General features: G+C 39.1%; 1 non-coding gene across 1 annotated transcript; it reads left to right on the top strand.

Annotated features, from left to right (window-relative positions):
- The first annotated feature begins 2,152 nt into the window (after positions 1 to 2,152).
- Positions 2,153 to 2,220, top strand: LOC135313322 (U5 spliceosomal RNA). The gene has a single exon (XR_010372938.1). It is a non-coding gene; the product is annotated as a U5 spliceosomal RNA (small nuclear RNA).
- Positions 2,221 to 8,719: the final 6,499 nt, after the last annotated feature.

Raw genomic sequence — 8,719 nt, 5'->3', positions numbered from 1 at the left:
TTAAAGAAAATTCTGAGAACTATAGAATAGGTCTGAATCAGTTCAAGGGATACAAGGACTTTATCACAAGGTCTTCTGTGGCTAGTGAGGACAATGTCAGAACAGCAGGGAGTTTACCTCTAACTTCAGTGGGCTTTAGGTCAGATGCTTAATGCCCTATACTCTCACTTCTGGCATAGGGTCAGGTCATAAAATGCCCCTGTAATGTCAAAACAGTGAAAATAAATTACAGTTCCGTGAGATTTTTAGTTACCCTGGGGTAGATGATGCATTTCACACACAACCTGTCACAGGACTCTGCTTACTGGAAATACTTGTTTCCAGGCTTTCCAAAGAGAAAAACTACCTGGGAGCTACCTTTATGATGTAATTTGTTTGCCCCCTCCTCCCACACACACAAACAAGAAAAAAATAAAAAGCATACTGCTCTTCAGCATTACAAATTATATGCATGCTTCCTTGTAAAACTTGTTTCCCTTCCCCTCTTCATTCCCCTAGCTTCATTACATTACTCATTACTATTGCTAGTAAGCATTTATAACCAACTCTCCTAACCAAGAAAAAGAGCTTTGCTTGCCACCATCCTTTAGCTTAGTTTGTTTTCTCACACAGCATAGTCAGCTGGCTATACCTGGCCCATAGGGGACGACTCCTGCAAAGATGAATCTTCCACTTCTAGAAAACCAGTTGAGGTTGCACCATTAACACCATCTTCCCCTTCAGCTACTGGGGAATTTATACGAGTGTACATAGCAGCAACATACGGGCTAATGAGGCTTAATGGACCAGAATCAGCTCAACTGCAGTGCAAGTATCTAACAAGAAAGCAAAAGCTGTGCACAACATCCATAAGCCTTAGCCCAATAACACTTTTCTAGTTACAGACTTTATTATACACCTATGTAGCTCTTACAGACAGTAACAGAGTAGAATTGCAGCAATTCAGAACCTGTAAACATTGATAATAAACTGATGTTGTAGAAGTACAAAACACATCGCGTAACATCTATAGAAAATGTCAATCATTTTATAGACTGTTAAGTAACCAGTGAAACATGCAAGTTAGTTAATGCCAAATAATTAGGTACGCAGGACTTAATGGTACCTTAAGTTGGTCACTTCAGTCTATACAGGGTAAGTAACAGGACAAAAAGGACCGATTTTCACACATATTCAGGGTTTTCCATATATTTTGGAGACGCTGTACAAGTAAACCTTCATTTGGCCTGCAGTAAACAAACACTTGTTAAGGTAGTTGTGTTTACTCTGCTACTACTGCTCACTAATACCAATCAGATCAAGCAACAGATATCTGTTTCCAAAGAAAACTTATGCCACCCTGAGCAAAAGCAGGCCAAACATAGCTGACTTGCTGCTCACCTATAATAGGGAAATAGGGATCAGCTGTTAAGAGTACCATGCACATCACTACAGCCAAACCAGCCTCCCTCCTTCTGCAGTCTATGGACAAGTGTCTGGAAATTGTATCCAGTGTTAGCTACTCTTTTGGGAAACAGCTTCCCACAGCAGCAAGAGTCAATATCCCAGCCCAATCCTGGCAGCATTCGGAGAACATCTGCCCAGGACCCCCATCCTTATGGAGCAACCACCTGAGAGACACTAGGGCTGCTGCAGGGAGATGTGAGCATCCTCCTATGGCAATGGAGAAGGTCGCTGCAAGTGCAGGTATAGTGAGTGGTCTTTTATCACAAGGGACTGGGAGCGGAACAGGCTGGCCTGAGAGCAAAAGAGGGAAACCTTTCCTCAGTCTTTGAAGATCCTCTGAGCATTCCCAGCTCTCCTTCTGTACCAAGAATCCCCCTACACCAGCAACCTCCAGCAGTCTGCCTTGACCTACTGGCCAGTTCTTGCACCACTTCTGAGCTTCACTGATTCCCTCATGTTCTTCCCACAGACCCTTAGAACTCCTACAAGTTTATTCGTAGTCCTCCATGCCAGCCTCCAAAAGCTTCCTCTGATCCCCAGCCCCACATTTATCTTTCTCTGACCCTTGCCAGACCTAACTTCACCAAAACCTCTCAATACATCTAAAGAAATATTACACGTTTCTACAGAGAACTGGATACACAAACTACCTAAATACACACGTGTATTTTTTTCATTCTTTTTTTTCTTCAAGTGAGCCATACTCTGGTTTCTCTTCAGATCATATAAATCTTTTGCCTTTTACTAAAGATTTCCATGGAGAGGAACACTTTTTTTTCTGCTCAAGGAGGGGTGTTGGACAAGATGAACTGCAGAGGTCCCTTCCAACCCCTACCACTCTATGATTCTGTGATAATGGTTGAATTTGAAAAAAAAATCAGAAAAAATATCTGGGAAAAAATCTATAAAGAATTTGCCAAGATAAAACCTGCTATATTCTTGGCTTATTTGCTTTTATACTCTTTTCAAAGCACCTACTATTGGCTGTTCTCAGAGTCAGGAATCTGTCTTAGATACACAATTGTTCTGACACGCTTTTACAGTCATGGTCAAAAACAAGCAGTTGTTTATGAAATTCTTTAAAGCTACTCATCTTTTATAAACAGGTTTTTTTCTCTGTTCTTTTGCTTGACATTGTAAGAACTACTAATCCTGTACATTTGAATTCCAAAGCAGTTGTCATGGAAATTAAGGTGATCTTGTGAACTCTAAACATTATTTCCTTCTAAGAGCATATAGGGAGAGAAATAACAGATCTTGTCTGAAAGTGAAACAACAAATTACGTTTTGAGCTAGACAGTCACATTTCACTCAATGGTAGACAGTAAGAGTCATGAGTCAGCAGAAGCCATCATATCTCTACTGTAGAATTTGCCTAAATTTACTTGGCTGACTACATCTTCCCTCTCTCCCTCCCTGAATATTTTATGGTAATCTTAAAATCAGTGTGGAGTTGCATCACTAATTATTCAAAGCCATTAATTTCTGCTTATTTCAAAGGTGTTGTGGTAAAAAAAATTGACCTAAACTCACCTGCCACATATTCCAAAACTGCAGTGAGAAATTAGGAATTTCAGTATTAACCAAATTTGAAGTAGGCAAGTGACAAAACAAATTAAAAGATTATTTATAAATCCAATGCAGACAGTTTCTGGCACAAACCTCCTTTTAAAACAATGTTGCCCTTAGTAATGTACTTTAGTAAAAAAGACTGAGGTACTAAGAGCAGTTTTCACTCACTTTTTCCTATGTGGAACTCCCTTCTTCAACGTTTGCAAAAAGCTGGATTTTATGAAGTTATAACACGGCTACTTTGCTGTCTAGTCTCAATCACAGTACTTAAAATACTAACATTTTTTTAAAAAAACAGCTACTCTCCTGCTTGTTCTCTGGAAGTTTCAAGGAGAAAAATGTGCCCTTAACTCATATTCCCCTTGCCAAGAGAAAGTCAGGGCCTCTCAGCATCACCTCCTCAGAGGCTGGTTCTCTTCTCTATATTCCTAGTAACACCAAAAAATGAGAACACAGAAAAGGTGCAGTCGCATGGCTGATCCGTGCTGCGGATTGACAGTATTTCCATATTAAAACCCTGGGTAAATTTGATGCTAACTAACATTTCAGAGGAACAAGACAAGGAGCAAAACCCCATAAAGGCTTGTGTATACATTTAAACCATGATCAGAACCACATATTGAAGAATTTAAATATTAACAACTTTTAGCAGGAGCCTTGAATGCCCAAGTGCCCATAACCAAAGAAAGAAATGTCCAGTCTAAGGTATGGGCCAAATAGTGTGTAATATAAAAATGAGAAATTCATATAAGCTATTTATTCAGCTATTGTAGATGTATATGCTATATATGTAAACCAAAACTGAAAGAATTGTCTGAAACTGAGTACCTAAATTAATCCCCAAAGAAGAAGTGGTATGTACAGTTCTGTAAGTGCTTACTTGAAGCAAATGGCTTTGAGCTTTGTCTTTTGTCTAGGCCCAGATAAAAAGAGTAGCTGTTGTTTTAATAAACTTGTGACAGAGTATCTCAATTCTCTTGATTATGGTCTCTTGCAAAACTTTCTACCAGTTTGAAAGCTCCCATTATTTTAGAGTTCTTCCACTCCACATGCAGAAAATTCCTCAAACTGACAACCTCCAAATTAAAACACTGCAAGGGCAGCCACTCTATCTATTTGCCCTTGGGATTTATACCTCATTACACAATTCAGTTTTACAAGCAGCTTATGCATAGCTAAAGTATCCCCCTATACCTACTTGGTTCTGTATTTATTGCCTTCTCTTTCTTCAAACTCCTGATTAACTAGAGGCATCAGAAGACTGTGTCACCTCTTTGTTGCTGCTCAGAGATAGGTTAATCAGAATTCTACCTACTATATCTATAGCAGCTCCACTTAACATTTTAGCTACTTAAGATTTTATATTGTTAGATTCTCAGCTCAATGGCATCTCATCATACTTGTAAGATATTTCTATCTTATAAAAGTTCAGCTCAAACTTCGTACTTGTGATAGAAAACAAAAGGTTTTGTTTTCAAAATTATTATTTGCTATTTGCTTCTGATTTTAAGCTTCAAAACCTACTAGCTACAACTCAAAACTTCAGTTATTTGCAGCTTTAAGTTTTTTGCTTGGTTGTGTTTCGGTTTAATTTTTTTTTTAAAACAAGTAATTAATTGCTGGTAGCCAAGTTTCCGAAAGAAAAGTGGTTCATCTCCTCCATTTTTTTTATAGACGCCACTGCCAAGATTTGAAGGCAGACACTGGAAGCAGAGCAACTTTGAAAATCAGGACACCTAATTAGGCATGAAAATGAGATTTGGAAACTACATTTCATGCATTTCAGTTCTATAATCTTGGAAACAAAATTCACTAGTATATCATCAAATTAACTTCACATCAGAGATCTGCTGTCATGATAACATGGTTCTTATGAGATTTCCAGAATTATTTGCTTGGGAACCATAAATGAGAAGAGCAAAAAAAAAAAAGAGAACAGGATTTAAAATTTTCAATTGGATCCATATGTTGAATTGCTATCACTTCAAAATGTTAGGAAATTAATACCCAGAACTCTGGCTTAGCTTACCAGGCAAGGTTTCAAGTGACATATCGCTATAGTCCATCACAGAAAGTGAGCTTACATGCAGTGGATGCTGAAATGTACTGCTATTTCTTCATCAATAAACACCATTTGAAGTGCTTATGAATATAAGTATTTTGGCCCCTTGGATTTTTCTCCCCAGCCTAACCAGACAGTGCAGAAGCATAAGAAAAACAGCAAAGAGAGGAGGCCAGTCAGCACAGTGGGTTTGGCTCCACTTGCGTGCTGGTTGATGATCTGATTCTGGAATTTCTCCCCCAAAATCTCATGGAAGGTCTACCTTACCCCCAAGGAAAATATCCTTTGCTCTGCTGGAGTTTTCACTTTCTTCCCTTCCAACTATGCCTATACAACTAAAGAAATAATAGCTGGAAACACCCCAAATAAAAATATCACCTGCCCACACCCTAAGATCAATTTTCTTCCTTCCTTTCTTTCCCTTCCCTTCTTTTCAGTACTGGAAATACTGGAAGTACAACCTATAGCTGTAGCCAAGCACTCAGTCATGGGAGTTTAACTACAAGCCTCTAGTGTCATTTCCCCTAAAGCTAAATAATAAAACGTTTGGTTCAGTTGCCTACACTTCTCAATTTTCCTATACCAAAAAGAAGTGGGATGTTAACAGAATAGTGAAGTAGCTTTATCCTCCTTTCCAATATAGTGTTCATAATTACATAGCTGTGGGAGGACTGAGACAATACCTGTCACACATTGTACTTTGTCCTTTAAGGACTCAGCAGCTTTCATTTACCCTTTCTAAATGCACAAGCATTGCCAGAAAAACCCCAATGCACTATTGCACATTAACTAGCAAAATGTGTGTAATTATCTAATAAACAGGCTGTTGGATCATTTTAAGTAATTTTCTTCTAAAGCACTGCCCAGATCATTACAAAGTGCAAATGATTACAAAAGCAGTTTAACTTCATATACAGTACATATATCACTTTAAAAATTTAGGCAGATTTTCACAACATTATTAACAGAGATTAACAGCATTAACAGCAAGTCCAAATTCTGCGGTTTTAGCAATCTGCTGAACTGCACACAATACAGCATGTGTTTCTACACAACTGCATACCCACACTGGTTTGGAAGCTGCTACTCTGCAAGCGCACACTATTCAGGTGTTTATTTTTCCAAACAGTTCTGCTCCAAAGCAAGTAAAGTTGTATCCTTCCTGCAGCTAAATAAATTTAAGCTAATCCATATTCATCAGAACTAGGTTGGCATGAGTTGAAAATTATTCTGTTTGTTTATAAAAAAAAGGAAGTAAAACTGTAAAGCAGCTATGTTAAACATGTTACTTTCCAAACTATTGTACCTGGTAAAACCCAAAAAGAAATTCTTTTTACCAGGAGAGCTGCATTTCATGAAAAATGTTTAGGCATATTAAAGTATTGTATTTTCCTAAGGTCTGACAACATATCAAATTCCCCTGAATTGTAGCATGTTGAGTGTTGCTTTTAAATGATCAAGGCATCAGTACCTGCACAGCAGAAAGTCTCCTACTGAAGATCAAAATGTAATTTCTGCAGGCCTTCCCCCCCCAAACTGTGAGAATCCTTCCATTGTAGAAGCCAGGTATCAATAAGTAATTATAACATTTAGGGGAAAATTTGCAGATTCCCTCAATTCTTCTTTGGCTATTCTAAACCCTACTCAGCTATTTCAAGATGTGTCTAGACAAAATAATTAATATAATGACATGATGCTCGGTGGTATATTAATAATCACAAATATGTAGCTATGATTCCAAAACTGTATTTCTAAGTCAGTTACTGTGTATTTTAGGCCCTGTAAAGAGCTTTCATAGTGAGTTTGTCACCAGCACAGACCCTACCACAGCATCAGCAGGCAAGGAAGATGAGAAGGACAGTCCTTTGTCAAAGAAATTTATTTTCAGTATGTGCCATGCTCATGAAACAATGCTGATGGGGGGCTGGGTTTGGACTGCACTCCTGGGACAATCGTTAGCAGCTGAAAAATTTGGGGATGACAGGGGAGATCTGCATGAAGCTCACAGTGCAGCAGCTGAGCCACCCTGTGTCAGAAAGCACTCTTAAATCTGGATCCATCTCCTGAGAGTAAGATGATCCTGGCTCCAAGTGATCTGTACAAGGCACACAGACCATTTCCAGTAATGGGCATTTGTTACCATGACAGGGTCCTCAGAAAGGACCCCAGTGAAATTAATTGTACATGGGTGTCAACATTGGTTTTCCCCATTTAATTATCTGTGGTAGTATATTTGTCTTTTAAGAAGCTTATAGAAGAATAAGTGAGTCAAGTAAGGTTTTACCATTGTATCTTCAGAGAGTTGTGACAGAAGCAGCCAGGCAAGATGAAAGATGCATGCTAATTGAGGCATAACAGAAGAGCTAATTAAGATTTCACGAATAGGGGAGGAACTAACAACTGAACAGTAAACTACTATTATCCTGTGATTTCCTGTCGCCTAACCATTTCCTTCACAAAGCTGGAAAGGAAGCTCATGCTTTCCAGACTAACCAAGAAGCAGCAGGATTCACAAAGCTGTTTTTTCTCTGCACTTCTCACAGCTAAAGGTACTGGAGTATTGGCAGAAAGTGCTTTGACAAGAGAAGCAGGGAGGATGAGGAGAATTTCACAGGCCTCGGGGTACAACAGTGCATTTAGGCCATCATCCTCCAGAAGAGGAAAACACAGAAGCAAATAAAGAACAACTAAAAACAACTTAAGCAAAAATACATTTGAGAAATATATTCTGAAATGTGATTGTGCGTGCTTTCCTTCCATACCCATTTTCATCACAGAAGTGTTTTCATCCTTCCATGAACATGATAAAAGAAAACCATTCTTTCATGGTTAAACCTTGTCTAATAACATAATTTAGTCTCAGTGATCTGATTAATAGACTGTACGCTACTTCTCAAACAGCATTAGACATACTGGATTGCCATTGGGGCATCCCACATCTAGACAAGGCTGAGGGCGTACAAGAGTCTGTTCTATAACCCTTCCTCTGCCATCCTTGCTGTCAGCTCCCCACCCCCTCCCAGCCTGGTGGTTAACTGCCTAAAAAATTCAAGTTCCACCTCTGACAAAACCCAGCTGCATCACCTTGACTCAGACTGCTTTACACTTCTGAGCTGTACATATGACTCTCACAGAACTCTTCTGCACCAGCTGAAGACACCCAAATGCACCAGCCTGAAAGGGGAGCCACAGCCATGCAAACGGCTGGCTGAAGGCAACTAACGCTTCAAATTTTTGAAAAATATGCTCTCCTAATAAGAGAGAGGAGGAGTGCGAAAGAAGTTCACACCAACACCAGTCAGTGCTACATTAGTGTTCAGAGCACTTACTGCACTTACAAGCAGAAGCATTATCAAACACAGGTATTCCTCCATCAAGGCAAGTTAAGAGCTGTGCCAAGCAGACACGGGTTGCTTCAGTGGTGCCAGGCACGCTGAGTGCAAATTACAGCCCTGGCTATAGATTACCTTCAGTGGTGTTCGTTTAAATATCTTTTTTTCTTCTGAAGTTCTGATACAATAAAGATGCCTGTCAACATAATTTCTTGAAAACCCTGTGAATCATTATTGAAAGATGAGATTGCTCAGGTGGTGCCTTTTTATCATAATGACCTGGCTTCAGCTATACTATGAAATAGGA

The sequence above is a fragment of the Phalacrocorax carbo genome, chromosome 4, assembly GCF_963921805.1.
Source record: "Phalacrocorax carbo chromosome 4, bPhaCar2.1, whole genome shotgun sequence".
Classification (NCBI taxonomy): Eukaryota; Metazoa; Chordata; class Aves; order Suliformes; family Phalacrocoracidae; genus Phalacrocorax; species Phalacrocorax carbo.
Note: the sequence above shows the minus strand (reverse complement) of the source record. Positions and strands in the feature narration are given on the sequence as shown.